The sequence below is a fragment of the Pseudorca crassidens genome, chromosome 5 (genome assembly GCF_039906515.1).
Source record: "Pseudorca crassidens isolate mPseCra1 chromosome 5, mPseCra1.hap1, whole genome shotgun sequence".
NCBI lineage: Eukaryota > Metazoa > Chordata > Mammalia > Artiodactyla > Delphinidae > Pseudorca > Pseudorca crassidens.
Genome location: NC_090300.1, coordinates 147,226,484 through 147,241,557, shown reverse-complemented (window position 1 = coordinate 147,241,557; position 15,074 = coordinate 147,226,484). Strand labels below are relative to the sequence as shown.

At 46.5% G+C, this 15,074-nt stretch overlaps 1 protein-coding gene across 4 annotated transcripts in view; it reads right to left on the bottom strand.

Moving 5' to 3' along the window:
- Positions 1 to 15,074, bottom strand: part of AGPAT3 (1-acylglycerol-3-phosphate O-acyltransferase 3) — a 100,925-nt gene that overhangs the window by 65,616 nt on the left and 20,235 nt on the right. For all 4 annotated transcript variants that reach the window (XM_067739624.1, XM_067739623.1, XM_067739622.1 and 1 more), the window contains exon 2: positions 8,066 to 8,131. The gene's annotated coding sequence lies outside the window, so the exon portion shown is untranslated. The remainder of the gene's footprint in view (positions 1 to 8,065; positions 8,132 to 15,074) is intronic.

Genomic DNA, 15,074 nt, shown 5'->3' with positions numbered 1-15,074 from the left:
CGCAGCAGCAAGATGTATGAAGGGGATCTTTGGGACAGGTAGCCAATCCTGCACTTGATAAGGGAAGACACACTTTCTCTCAATTGCTCATAGAAACATTCATGAACAGTGCCCATAAATTAAGCAACAAAGAAATTTTCAACAAATCCCAAACAGTAATTAAAACACAGACAATATTGCCTAGAAATCAGGAGACAGAAAAGGCCTTTCCCACCCCACCGTCTGCCCCAAACATGAATATTTTCCTCTTAGGCGCTCCTCTCCAGGGGAAGTAGAAACCCAAACTGCAGAATTTCTAGAAAACGTAACGAAAACTAAAGCAGTGCTTGGAGGAAAATTTACCACATTAAATACTTTACATCTTTAGAAATGAGAGCATGAAAATAAGAGAGTTAAGCCTCCAATTGAGAAACTCAGAATTACAAAAGTAACTGAAGGAATTAATAAGGTAAAAGCAACAATGCGTTAGAAAAAAAAGCATATAATAGTTAAATCTTTAAAAACTCGTGTTCAAAAAAATTAATAAAACATACACCCCCTAGGGCAATAAAAATACATAAAATAAGAAAAGAGAAAAACCATCAAAAAATAAAGTTTTTTAAAAATCACGGAAATAACTGTACATCTCTATGCAAATAAAGCTGAAAACTTGGTTGACATGGATAATTTTCTAAGAGAAAAAAATTTACGGAAACAGTGACCACAGAAAAGATAGAAAGTCTGAACAGACCTAGTTTTATAGAATTAGAAGAGTTGTCTGTCAGAGTTACCTCTAAGAAAAGATACCAAACCCAGATGACTCAGTCCTATAAGAACAGATTATCTTGACACAACCTAACATTCTCCAGAACACAGAGAAGGAAGGAAATTTCCAAATGCCTTTTTGTGAAGGAAGCGGGATGCTGAATCCACAATGGGAGAGTGAAAGCAGAAAGAGGGGGACTCGTCTAAAGCAACAGCTCTCAAGTGTGATATGAGGACCCCGGGGCGGGGTGGGGGGAGTCTGAGAGTCATCTGTTTTCCAAGCACATACTTGGGGAAGCAGAATTTTCATGGCATAGCTCCACCAAACAACACAGTAAAACAGTCTGAATGCAGAAGCAGGTATTTCAGGGGTCTCCTATTAGGTCAGATGCCCGAGAGATTAATTACATTGTAGAAATATAAAATAATGGCCCTCTCCTCATTACACTTTTTTTCAGTTTTGGAAAATATAGTTCTTCTTCATTAAAAAATGCTATTTATGTTAACATGTAATGGGTTTATTGCTGCTCTTTTTTTTTTTTTTTTTTTTTTTTTTTTTTTGCGGCGGCACGCGGGCCTCTCACTGCTGTGGCCTCTCCCGTTGCGGAGCACAGGCTCTGGACGCGCAGGCTCAGCGGCCATGGCTCACGGGCCCAGCCGCTCCGCGGCATGTGGGATCTTCCCGGACCGGGGCACGAACCCGCGTCCCCTGCGTCGGCAGGCGGACTCTCAACCGCTACACCACCAGGGAAGCCCTATTGCTGCTCTTTTAAATGAATTATTAAATAAAAATTTTTAGTGTTCTGTGTTGATTTCTAAACGATTACCTATCAAGAGCAGGGTTTCTCAGCTGTGGCACTATTGACATTTGGGACCAGATACTCTTCTGTCAGGGGACAGTCCTGTGCATTGTAGGATATTCGGCAGCGTCCCTAACTTCTACCCACTGGATGCCAGTAGAGACACCCCAGCGCACCAGTTGTGTCAACCAAAAGCATCTCCTGGTGTTGCCAAACGTCCCCTTGGGTGGGGGGGCCACCCAGCTGAGAGCCACAGTGGGCATAACCCACAGAAACCAAAGCTTCTTAGGGTCCTCAGTAATGTTTTAAGAGTGCAAAGAGACCAAAATTTTCAGACCCACTGCTCCTTACTTATGGATATAAATACAAAAATTCCTTTAAAATTAGCACACAGACTCTAACAGCACATTAAAAAGCTAATGCACCATGACCAAGTGGGGTCTGCTCCATGAATGCAAGGATGGTTCGACAGGAGGAGATCTATTAATAAAATCCATTATATTTCTTTAAAAAGAATTCTGGGCAGATAATTTAACAAAATCTAACCTCACTCCCTGATGAGAACACTCATTAAAGTAGGAACAATTTAAAATTATTACATACACTCATTATATGCTTCCCCCTAAGATGAGACACTCACCATATACTTCTCCGTGAGGTGATAACATCTAAGACTCCAAATCAGCGTTTACTTAATGGAGAAACACGAGAGGCATCCAGCAAACATCAGGAAAAAGACAAGACGCCGTTACTTAACAGGCCAATCAGATGCGTGAACACAGACCGGACATTCTCAATAAATGTACCTTAGCAAACCGATTCCGGTCACATAGTTAAAAACAAAACATCGTGACCAAATCTGGTTTATGCCAGGACGCAGGAATGGTCTACCATAGAAAATCAATTCGTCTAGTGATTGTCAACAGACAAAAGAAGAAAAACAACACGATTATTTCATGAGCTTCGGGAAAAGCAGCTGAAGTTGCTCAGCACCTCCCACAACTGTTTAAGGACGTCCGGCCTCAAGGCCCCGACTCCCCAGAAAGCTCACTGCAGCCACGGTGATAAGACAAGGAAAGAAATAAGAGAGGGCCTCCCTGGTGGCGCAGTGGTTGAGAGTCCGCCTGCCGATACGGGGGACATGGGTTCATGACCCGGTCCGGGAGGATCCCACGTGCCGCGGAGCGGCTGGGCCCGTGAGCCATGGCCGCTGAGCCTGCGCGTCCGGAGCCTGTGCTCCGCAACGGGAGAGGCCACAGCAGTGAGAGGCCCGCGTGCCGCCCCAAAAAAAAAAAAAAAAAAAAAGAAAGAAGAGAAACCAGGGTTAAAAAGAAGGAAACCAGCTTTCGTCACTTGTAGGTGATATGACTGTCTACACAGAAAATCCAGGAAGTTCCTGAGGCAGGTTATTGGCGATAGCAAGGGGGCAGTGAGGATTCCGGCAGGTGGGCAGCCGGGCAGGGCCTCCCTCCTCCCGGGTCTGCTCCCAGCCAGCAGCTCCCCCGAGAGAAGCTCACGTCGCTGGGGGAACCAGGAAGACAGCACAGCAGCCCTAGACCCGAGAAGGGGCCACACGTGCGCGACCTGACAGGCGCTCATGGGCCAGCTCTCTCTCCAGCATCTGCGCTGGGCTGTGCAAGCTGGACTGTCCCTCGCCTGCCTCGGTCCTGGGGTTTCCATGTTTCCATGGACACGCTTCCTAAATTCAATTCACACACAAGCCCGTGTGAAACAACCTCAGTCAAGGCCAGAGCCAAGTGCGCGAGGCGGCAGCGGGAACTCGCGGTTCCGGAAGGCGCTTCCCCGGACGCCCATCCCCGCTCGTCTCGCTCCGGCCCCGTGGAGCAGAGCCGGCCAGCCGGCGGCAAGCGTCCTGGCGCTCAGGCACGGCGCCTGGCTCAGGCGTATTCTCCCACTTTCGGTTCTATTCACCGAGAGATGAGGAACAGCCAGGCAGACGGCGTCTGTGGGACACGGTGGCCTCGTGGCCAAGCAGAGCCAGACGGAGGCCCCGGCCCGTTTCTGCTTCTGCTGTGCTTGCACTTCAGATACTTGAAGGACCCGGCTTTGCTACCGAACACTGGTGACCAGGCGATAAAGTGCGTGTAACCACGTGTGCACACAACCCTTTATATGTCTACCAATGACAGGAACGCGGCCTGGAATGTTCCAGAAAACAGACACTCCTCGGTGGAAACGGAATCCGGCCCAGGCCACTGTCCCTGGAGAGCCTACCCACGCCCACCCCTCCAACTTACAAACAGCACCAGCCAGAGACTCCACACGGGCAGGGGGCAAAGTCCACCTTCCAGCAGGTCAGGCAGCTGGGCTGGGCAGGGCCGCTCAGATACTGCAGAGCCTGGAGGCCCATTGTCACCCTCCCAGAGGACTGTCCCCACTGCACTCACCCAACCCCTCCCCCCAGCCCCTCAATACAAGAATGAGTGTGCTAGTTATGACGCTTTCTGAGACACACAAACACATCTCAAGTCTTGAAAGCACACTCTGGCTCTAAGAAACTGATAACCAGGTAAATGTGCTCTGACACTATCACCCAGACTTCTTGTAAAGCGTGTGCGTGTGTGTGTACGTATACGTATATACAGCCACGCTCTTGTAAAGCGTGCGCGTGTGCGCGTGTACGTATATACGGCCACGCTCTTTAGAACATGCATGAAAGAGGAAGCTAAGTCTTTTTAAATGAGGTAGATCTATGTGTAGTACAAGACCCTCAAGCAGGTTAAAATTAAGTTGCACAGATGGATATCATGACACACAGACACATTTTTAGAAACTCTGTGCCCGTGTGTTCTTAAGTGTGTTTTGACAAGCTCTGAAAGGATAAACCACAAGCCATTTTTCGTGCTTCCCTCCAGGAAAAAGGGTGGGATTTGGGATGGAGTAAAGAATGGAATTTTGATTACTTATTAGATTTGGTTCTGTGTTTAATTTTTATAAGCACGTATCACTTCTTAAATTAAAATTTAAATATTAACAAAAAATTACCTGCTTGCTTGTAAAGCTCCAACCTTCCGTCTCTCCAGTGGTGACGAAGTCTAAACAGTTACGCTGAACACTGTTAAGACTGTTTCTTAAGGGAAAAAGCTTACCCTGCAGGATACCAGGCTCCTCCAGACACAACTTGGCCCGTCAGAGTCTGAGCCCTTTGCTCAGCCCCTCGTGTCACCTTTAGAGCAAAGAGAACCCGTCCTCAAACACGGCCATGCAGGGGGCTGCACACGGGGGCCTCCCACCTCGACCGCCCTCGCAGCCCCTCCCCCTGCCCCCCTTCCCCCACCCCCTGGACTGAGTTCTGAGTCTGCAGTCCACGTGGGCCACAGCGGGGGAGGGAAAGGCACTGTTTCAGCATCAGTACCTAAGAAAGACTAAGGAAAACCTTCCAGTCATCTTAAACTTGTAAGAAAAGTTAATGGAAAACTCGTGGGAGCCAAAATTGCAATAAGCTGTAGGAGAGATGTTTTGCTTGTTCTACCATTCATCAGTGAGGGGGCCACAGAGCCAGCCACTAAGCATGCTGCCTTGAGGCCACGTTGGAGGCGGGCGTTCTCAGGTCCCAGAGCCCAAGGGTCCGCGCAGCCGAAGTCCTAGCACTCTCCCAGCTTCTCCCCTAGCCTCTCCCTCCCAGGCAGCAACCGCACATCCTGCAGGGCTGGCACAGGACCTGACGACCAGCACAAGTGTCCACCAGGGTGCCAGGGGCCGGCAGGGACAGGACCACATACACCTGCCCTCGGGGCACAGCAGAGCGCTGAACCCCAGGGGACCACTCGTGAGCACAGGCAAAGGACTCATCCTGAGCCTGCGTCCTCATCAGAAAAACACAAGTAACATTTGTTCCGCACTATAGGAAGAGAATTGAACAGTGAGGGATTTTTAAGTGCTCAGCTCAGAGCCGACATGCATAATAGCAATGACAAGAGTGATGGATGAGGGGCTTCCCTGGTGGCGCAGTGGTTAAGAATCCACCTGCCAGTGCAGGAGACACGGGTTACAGCCCCGGTCCAGGAAGATCCCACATGCTGCGGAACAACTAAGCCTGCAAGCCATAACTACTGAGCCTGCGTTCTACAGCCCATGAGCCACAACTACGGAGCCCGTGCGCCACAACTACTGAAGCCCGTGCGCCTAGAGCCTGTGCTCCCAACAAGAGAAGCCACCACAATGAGAAGCCCGCGCACCGCAACGAAGAGTAGCCCCCGCTCGCCGCAACCAGAGAAAGCCCGCGCGCAGCAATGAAGACCCAAAGCAGCCAAAAGTAAAATAAATAAATTTTAAAAAATAAAATAAATGTTAAAAAAAAAAAGAGTGATGGATGAGCCCCCTGCCCCCACCCTGGTCCACTCAGCTCATCCTTCCACTCATCAAACCACATCGTGGCTTGTAACTTCCATTTCTCTGACGACTAAGTTGCACACCTTTTCAGATGTTTATTAGACATTTGGACATCTTTTGAGAGGTGCCAGTTCAAGTCACAAACGAATGATTTGCTTTAAATTTCAATACTGATGATTACTAGCTTGGGCGGAGGGGTTATATCTTTCCTGCCTCTAAAATATGGTAAGTCGTACATGCGTAACTGAAAAGTCATTTATTTTTGTAAATGTTGAGTTAATCTTGCTGGATGCTTGGTTATAAATCTGACTGTCCCGGGGCTGAAAAGCACGTCTCCAACTTGCCACTCTTCTCCCCGTCCCTTTTCCCAGCCCTCAATTGCTAAAGAACTTGGAGGTCCCGTCCCCACAAAAGAGGGAGAGCAAACTGATTCCCATCTCCAACCTCCCCCAATCCCGTCTTTCTGGGAGAGGTCTGGTTGATGACCAGGGCCCCCGGTCACTCTCCTCCAGAAACAAACCAGTGTTGACGACACATTCCTGCCGCGTACGACGCGACATGCTTCACACATCAGAAGGCTCTTGGTGCCACCCACAGTCCCCGCGGCCCTCGCAGGCCACATCCTGGGCAGCGGCAGTTATGAGGGAGAGAATCCTTTTAGCCCCAAGTATAGTTCAGCCACGGCCACATGATAAAAGGAAAGGAATACATGGAGAGCTCAACTTTAGGATACGATGTAGTTTGATATTCTTTTGCACAGAACAGAAGCTTGCAACAATTTAACAGCTAAAACCACAAGCTGTGTACTCAATCAATAATGAGCAAAAAAAGCAAATAAACCTTTGTTGATTCAGAATGTCGGGAGATGAGGTGCTCAGAGAACGCGGTAGCTGAGAGCTGCCATGTAGTCATATTTATATTTCCAGTTATCCAATAAGCGCTCATAATAAAATACTTAATTATAAAGAGACACCAAACAAAGTAGTTTTAACTGCAGTGCTCCAGTCATATATTTAAGCAACATTATTTTCAGTAAGTCATGACTATGAATATAAAAAGTATGCGACTGACACTGGCTTGCGTTCATCCTATTCACATCCCCAGAGCTTGTTCTTAACCCGCTAGGCCAGTCACTATCAGAACACCGTGTAACTATTACACATGAGGGGAAACTGCCTGTGCCCACCCAGAGTTGGGATCCCGCAGTGAAACTTGTAAACTTCCAAACCTAATGGCTGGATTCGCTCTCTGCAGAAAGCACTTGAAGTGACAGATGTCTCCTGGGTCCAAAGAAGAAATGGCAGGGGGAGGCCTTCTGGTCAAGGCTGGATTAATACAAAAGGAACCCGTCACTCAGTCACCTAACACGGCAGATCCCCGAGAACGTGTCTGCGCGCAGAAGGTGAGGTCAGCTTGGAGCCTGAAAGGCAGGTCCTGGATGGCCCGAAGACAGGACACGGGAGCACGGGAGAGGGCCGGGTCACTGGCGGTCACTCTGCGGCCAGGTTCTGTCCTCAGCCCCGGAGGAACCAAGGCCAACTGACCAGGGATCTCTGCCACAGCTGCCGATTACCACTGGGCTTCCCAGAGGAGCTACCTACAGGAGCAGAACATCCTGATGGCAAACATGCTCCCTGACCTCCGGGTCACAGTCCAGCCCTGGACGACTAGGCTGGACAGCTATGTCCATCTCCAAAAGACTCACGGACTTCCAGGTCTGCTAACAAAAGCTGGGTCCAGCTCTGCTAGGGGGACGCCCATTCTTCACTTCCCGAGATGCCCTCCACCCAGCAGCAGTTTTAGCTTGGCCCCTTCACTCATCCCTCCAGGAAGAAACAGAAGGGGAACCGCGTTACCGGGACTTTTTCATTTGTATTCTGATTATAATAAATATCCTTTGTCTGTAAGAAAACTTTAAAGTGTATACCCCTTTAAGAAAATCCAACAACGTGTTAAGGTCCGGCTGTGCCCTGCTCGGTCCCTTCAATGTCACTGAAGCTGGATCAGCGAGTCCGGCTCTCAAGGCGATAGACTTCTGTGTCTGCCGACAGAGCCAGGTCCAGACCACTGGGGCAGGACCCACTCCAGGGCTGCTCCAGGGAGCACGCACGCACATACACACACACGCACGCGGCTCAAGCGTCAGGTGCCCCCCTCTCCTGACTCACCGTGGCCCAGGGTCAGCAGGGTCAGTGGGGTGAGCAATCGTCCTCAGAGGCTTCCAACTTGAAGGCCTGAGAGTTAAAGACAAACAGAAATGTACTTAGGCAGGACTGGAAAAATACTCCGTGAATAAACTACGCGCAGTTACTTTAAAATCAAAAAGACTGCACATCAGGGAAGCAGACAGTTATGAATGAACTTGATTCAGGTCCCGATGACCTGAATGGTCTACTAACTTAAGCAAACACCAGGGACACAGCCTATCAGGCCTTTCCAAGTGCTGTTACTTCCCCCCGCCTGATAAGGAGGCCCAACAGATGGACCATAAATGAACAAACCGCAGAGATGCAGAGACCACACCCCAGGACGGACCGCGAAGCAATTTCAACCTCGCCTGCAGGCTCGCACGAACAGCGGAAGGTAGGTCACCTCCTGGATGGATGGACAAGACGCAGAACAGCCTCCAGGCCTCCCGGCCCCTCTGGGCGCTGAGGCTCCCGTTCGCAGGACAGCCACTGTGCCGACCTCGCCTGCACTCTCCTCCCTCCCAAACCCACTAAGCCTGCAGGAGGGGCTCCCGCCAGGCCAGCCCAGTCTGCCATTGATAAAGCCAAACCCAGGCCGACTGGCTAATTTTAGTCCTTGTTTTTGTTTGTTTTGAACTGTGGTAAAATACACACACAAATCCCCATTTAAACCATTTTACAGTGGTCACAGTTCAGTGGGGTTAAGTCCATTCACACTGTTGGGGAGCCATCACCACTGTCCATCCACAGAACTTTCCATCTTCCCAAACTGAAACTCTGTCCCCATGAAACACTCCCTCCCATCCCCTCCCCGGGCCCCGGCCCCCACTGTTGTCCTGCTGTCTGTCCCTACGAATCTGACTCCTCCAGGGACCTCGTGTAAGTGGATCACACAGTAGTTGTCCTTTTATGTCTGGCTTACTTCACTGAACATAATGTCCTCAAGGTTCATTCGCGTCGTAGCACGTGTCATAACTTTGCTTTCAAGGCTGAAGGATATTACACTGTACTCAAATACAACGTTTTTTTCTTCTGTAAACCTTATAGCTTTAGCTTTCGTATTTAGGTCTGGACGACCAGACCATTCTGAGTTAATTTTTTAATATGGGATGAAGTTGGGCGAAGGTTCACTGTTTTTGCACATAGCTGTCCAATAGTCCTGGCACCAGCTGTTGAAAATACTATCACTTCCCCATTGAATTATGTTGAAACTTTTGTTGGAAATCAATTTACTATAAATGTGTGGGTCAGTTTCTGGAATCTACTCCGTTCCAATGATCTGCACGTATATCTTTTTGCCGTTCCACAACGTCTACATTACCACAGAAGCAGAGGAAGTCTTAAAGCCAGGCACTCTTTTCTTTGCCTCTTCAAAATTATTAGAGCTCTCCTAGGTCCTTAGATTTCCAACGTAAATTTTAGAATAAGCTTGTAAGTTTCTACAAAAAGCCTTGCCAGGATTTTGTTTGTGATTGCACTGAATCTATTTAACAGTTTTGGTAGAATTGGCATTTTAGTAACATTGGGTCCTGTGGTCCATTAACATGGTATAGCTCCCCATTTATTTAGGTCTGCTTTAATTTCTCTCGGCACTATTTTGTTATATTTATCCCTAAGAATTTCATATTTTTGATGCTACTGTAAATGGTGTTTTGTTACAGCTTTTAACTATTCGGTGCTAGTATGTAGAAATAAAATTAATTTTGTTATAATGACCTTGAGTCCTGTAAATTCACCGAACTCACCTACTGGTTCTAGTAACTTTGTGCATTTCTTAGGATTTTCCACATAGGCCATCATGCCATCTGTGAGTAAAGACATTTTTACTTCTTTCTTCCCCTTCTGTATGTCTTTTCTTTCTTTTTCTTGCCTTATTCTTCTAGTATAATGTTGAATAAGAGTGGTGAATAAGAGCAGATGTCCTTGCCTCGCTCCCAATATAGAAGGAAAGCTTCAGTCTTTCACCATTATGTAGGATGTTAGCTGTAGGTTTTTCATAGATGCCCTTTATTAGACTGAGGCCATCGACTTCTAGTTTGCTGAGAGATTTTTTTTTTTTTTTTACCACAAATGAGTAGTAAATGCCTTTTTTTTTTTTTTTTTTGCACCACTGAGATAGTCATATGGTTTTCTTTTTTGTCTGTTAATAAAGTGAATTATAATGACTGATTTTGAATGTCAAACCAACTTTGCATTCCTGGGATAAATCTCACTTGGTTATGGTGCACTAGACTTTTTACATATTGCTGGGTTTGATTTGCTAAACATTTCTAATTCAGGCAGGATTTTGTTCAGGATGGATATCGGTCCATACCTGTGTGGTTTGGGTACCAGGGCGATGCTGGCCTCATAAAATGAGCTAAGTGTTCCCTCCTCCTCTAATTACTGGAGGACTTTGTGTAGAACTGGTACTATTTCTTCCTTGAATGTTTGAAAGAATTCATCAACGATGTCATCTGGGCCAAGAGTTTTCTTTGTTAGAAGGTTTTTATATACAAATTGCATTTTTTGATAGATTCAGGGTTATTTGGGTTATCTATTTTGACTTGAATACGTTTTAGTGATTTCTTTTGCTCCAGGAATATGTCCCTCTCATCTGTGGCATGGAGCATTGCAGAATATTCCCTTAGGATCTCTAGTGACTCTTCCCCTCTCAGTTCTGATTTTGGTAGTTTTTCTTCTCTCTTTTTTTTTCTGATCAGTCTAACTAGAGGTTTACCGATTTTAATGATTCTTTCAAAGAACCAACTTTCGGTTTCATTGATATTTTTCTACTGTTTGTTTTCTGTCTCATTGATTTTTGCTCTTTGTTATTTCTTTCCTTTGTTTACTTTTTCTTAAGGTTGAAGCTTAAATCATTGATTTGAGGACTGCTTTATGTTCTAATATGATCATTTAATGCTACAGATGCCTAAGCACTATTTTCCCTGCACTCCACAAATTCTGGTACCTTATGTTTTAACTCCCACTCAGTTCATAATGTTATCAAACTTCCCTCGTGACTTTTCCTTTGGCCATGGACTATTTAAAGGTGTCTTTATTGAGTTTTCAAATATTTGAGGATTTTTCCAGATATCTTTCAATTACTGACTTCTAGTTTAATTCTCTGTTGATCACAGAAAATACTTTGTATGGTTTCAATTACTGAGGTTATTTTCATGGGCCAGAATTTGGTCTACGTTGGTGAAAGCTCCGTGTGTACTTGCAAAGAAGATGTGCCCTGCTGTTGCTGGATGGGTGTTCTATCAACACCAGTCAAGTCAAGCTGACTGATGGTGTTCAAGTCTTCTCTGTCTTTACTGATTTTCTATTTGTTCTGTCAGTTATTGAAAGAGGAGTGTTGAAATCTCCCGCTGTGATTGTGGGTTTGTCTAATTCTCCTTTCAGTTCTATCAGTTTTTGCAGTATGTATTTTGAAGCTCTTGTTAAGCGCACATATATTCAATATATTACGTTCTCTTGACGACCCGACCCCTTTTATCACTATGAGGAGACATTCTCTTCCCTGGCAATATTTCTCGTCCTGAAATATAACGTGTCTGATTTTAATATATCCACTTGGGCTATCCTGTGATTCACGTTGGCATGGTATCTATCTCTCCAACCCTTTACTTTTAACCTATCTCTGTCTTTATATTTAATGTGGAAAGCACGTTTACCTAATCTTTTCTATCTGCTCTGACACTCTGACAAGCTGCCTTTTAATTGGAGTTTTCAGGCCGTCCATATTTGATGTGATTATTGATATGGTTGGGATTAAATCTATTATCGTTCTATCTGTCCTATCTGGATTTGTTTGTTTCATTTTCTCTTTTTTCTGTCTTCTTCTGGATTAGGGATTTTTTTAAGATTCCATTTTATTTCCATTATTAGTTTATTAGCTATACCACTTTGTTGTTTTTTTAATGGTTGCCCTAGAATTTACAATGTATATCTTTAGTATATCACTGTCTACTTTCCAATAATATTATAATACTTCACATGTATTTTAAGAATTTTACTAGTTTCCACTTCCCCACTTCTAGATTTTTGGCTATATTACTGCCATACCTCTTACTTCTACTTATAAACTCTATACAACATTGTTAGTACTTTTATTTTAAACAGTAAATTATCTTTTAAAGGACTTTTCTTTGTGTGTGTGTGTGGTACGCGGGCCCCTCACTGTCGCGGCCTCTCCCGTTGCGGAGCACAGACTCCGGACGCGCAGGCTCAGCGGCCATGGCTCACGGTCCCAGCCGCTCCACGGCATGTGGGATCTTCCCGGACCGGGGCACGAACCCGCGGCCCCTGCATCGGCAGGCGGACTCCCAACCACTGCGCCACCAGGGAAGCCCTAAAGGACTTTTTAAAATGAGAGGACAAAAGTCTTTTACATTTTCCTGCATTTCTGCTGCTTTTTATTCCTTCAGATCCAAATTCCTGTCTGGTGTCACTTTCCTTGTCCCCAGAGGACTTCCTCTATATTTTCTGGAGTTCAAGTCAGCTGGTGATAATTTTTTTCAGCTTTTAAATGTCTAAAAAAGTCTTTATTTGGCTTTCACTTTGGAAAGAGACTCTGTTAGCTAAGGAATTGTAGGCTGAAGCTTTTTTTCCTTCTGTATCTTGAAGATGCCCTTCCATAATCTTCTGAATTGCACCACTTCTGACAGGAAGTCCACTGTGACTTCACCTCTGTTTCCTCCGTACAGCGTAGGCTTTTGCCTCTGGCTGCTTTTAAGATCTTCTGCCTTTAAGATTTCCAGAAATTTGATTCTGATGTACATGGGTGTAGTTCTCTTCATGATTCTTCTGCCTGGGATTTACTGATCTTCTTGAAAGTCAGTTTTCATCAAATTTGCAAAATTGTAGCCATTATTTTTTTCAAATATTTTCCATCACACACATCTCTTTTCTGGAATTCAATTTCATGTTTGTTATCCCTCTTTATATGGTTCCACTGATGCTGTTTTTTCTTTCTCCCTGTCCTTTTCCTGTGTTTCATTTTAGAAAGTTTCTAGTGATATGTCTTCAAGAATACTGAAGATACATGTTGGGTCTGAGTGTCTGACCCCCCGTGAACCCCGCCCAGCGCATTTTCCTCTCTAGAAGCTTTGGGTCTTTTCTACATCTTCTATTTTCTCCTCGTCCTGTGCATATTTTCTCTGTGCCATTGGACACATTTATAACAGGCGTTTTTAGCATCCTTCTGTGCTAATTCTGCCATATGGATAGCTGTGGGTCCACCTGGACCTGTTTCTAGTTGATTTTTCTCGCCTTCTGGGTTATGTTTCCCCACCTGTTTGCATGACAAGGAATTTCTGCTTGGCTCCTGGACACTGTGGACATGGCGCGTTGGGGGATGAGCTTGTGGTCCCTCAAGTATTGTCAGGCTTTGTCTGGAAGTGTCATTAACTTTCTAAGAGTTGTTTGACCTTCCCAAGCTTTGTTTCTGTGGGTCCTGAGCAGGCTCGCATCTGCGGGGGAGGCGATGGCCTCTGAGGTGCCTACCCGACATCCTCTGAGCTGTGAGGTCTCTCCACCTGGCTGGTGAGAACACAACTTCATGCACAGCCCGTGTGAACTGAGGGAACGGTTCTAGCTACCCCTTTCCAGGCTCCCCCGACCTTGGTGGCGTCCCACACACGTGCGCAGATCACCACAGTCTAAGAACGAGTCGGGGGGTACTGTTCTCAGCTCTCTAGAACTCCTGAGTCACGCAGTCCTATCCTCTCCAGTATTCCCACAAATTCCAGCCTTCACGGAGTCCCTGAACGCCAGCCTCTGTCTCCACCTGCCCTCCCTGTGCTCGGCTGGCCGCTGCAGGTGATAAGCTGGGAGAGGGGTGCCCCACTCACACCCTCTCGTGGGGTCACCGTCCGGTGCCCCTGCTGTGCACGTGTGAGGTCAGTAGCCTCACACACTTCTGTGTGTTTTCCTTTGTTTAAGGTGGGATGTGCGGTCTGGTCCCTTTCATCCCATCGTGGCTAGATGTGGACGTTGGGATCTTGCATTTTCACTCCATTTCTCACTCGTCCACAGTGGGCAGCGCTAGCGGACGTGACCGCTGCACCTCAGCTGAGAAGCGCTGATCAGCATGTCAGAGGCAGAGGCTGCAGCTGCACGGAATGGAGATGCCTGCAACACCTGGAAAGAGGACCAGCGACTCTCCTGCACGCGGGTGGATGGAGGGGGGTCCGGGCGGGGGCGACAGCACGAGGCAGGAGGGCACAGCTCAGAACCAGCGGCAGGTGGCAGGGCCTCCCCCATTGTTGCCCCTTCCTGAGACGTTCCATACTGGCACTCAGGCACCGACCGCTCAGCCCTGTCAGAACTCTTTCTACGTTCTGGTACCAGCCCCTTGTCAGATGTGTAATTTGCAAATAGTTTCTCCCATCCTGTGGGTTGTCTTTTCACTTTCTTGAAGCACAAAGGCTTTTAATTTGGATCTCAGAAGCCAGAGAAAAAAGGCGGATTACCTGCAAAGGAGAGACAGCCTGACAATGATTTGCTCGCACATGAAGGATGTCGATGGCCAGCACAGGCTGTCGTCAATGTGATAAAAGGACCCGACTGGCAACCCAGATTCTACAACCAGCAAATGCGTCTCTGAAGGAGCAGGGAAAACTAAACAAAAGTGGGGAAGGCTTGCCACCATCAGAATCTAACTAAAGGAATTTCTAATGCACGCACACTTCAAGCAGGAAGAAGTGATCTCAGATGGGAAGTCAAAGATGAGAAAAGAATAAAGAGCAAAGAAAGTGGCAGATATATCTACAAGTCAAAAACAGAAGTAATACTAAGGATATAGCAACAAAGGTTTGTGAGGTTAAAAACATTAAATACACAATAACACATGAGGCGGAAGGGAAAGTTAGGGGTGATCTCAGTCCTTGGATCCCCCCTGAAAGGTAAAGTACTAGTTAATTTTAGACGTTTGATAAGTAAGAATGTTGTAATTTCTGGGAAAACCATCGAAGGAACAGAAAGAGTCTATAACTTCCTAGTG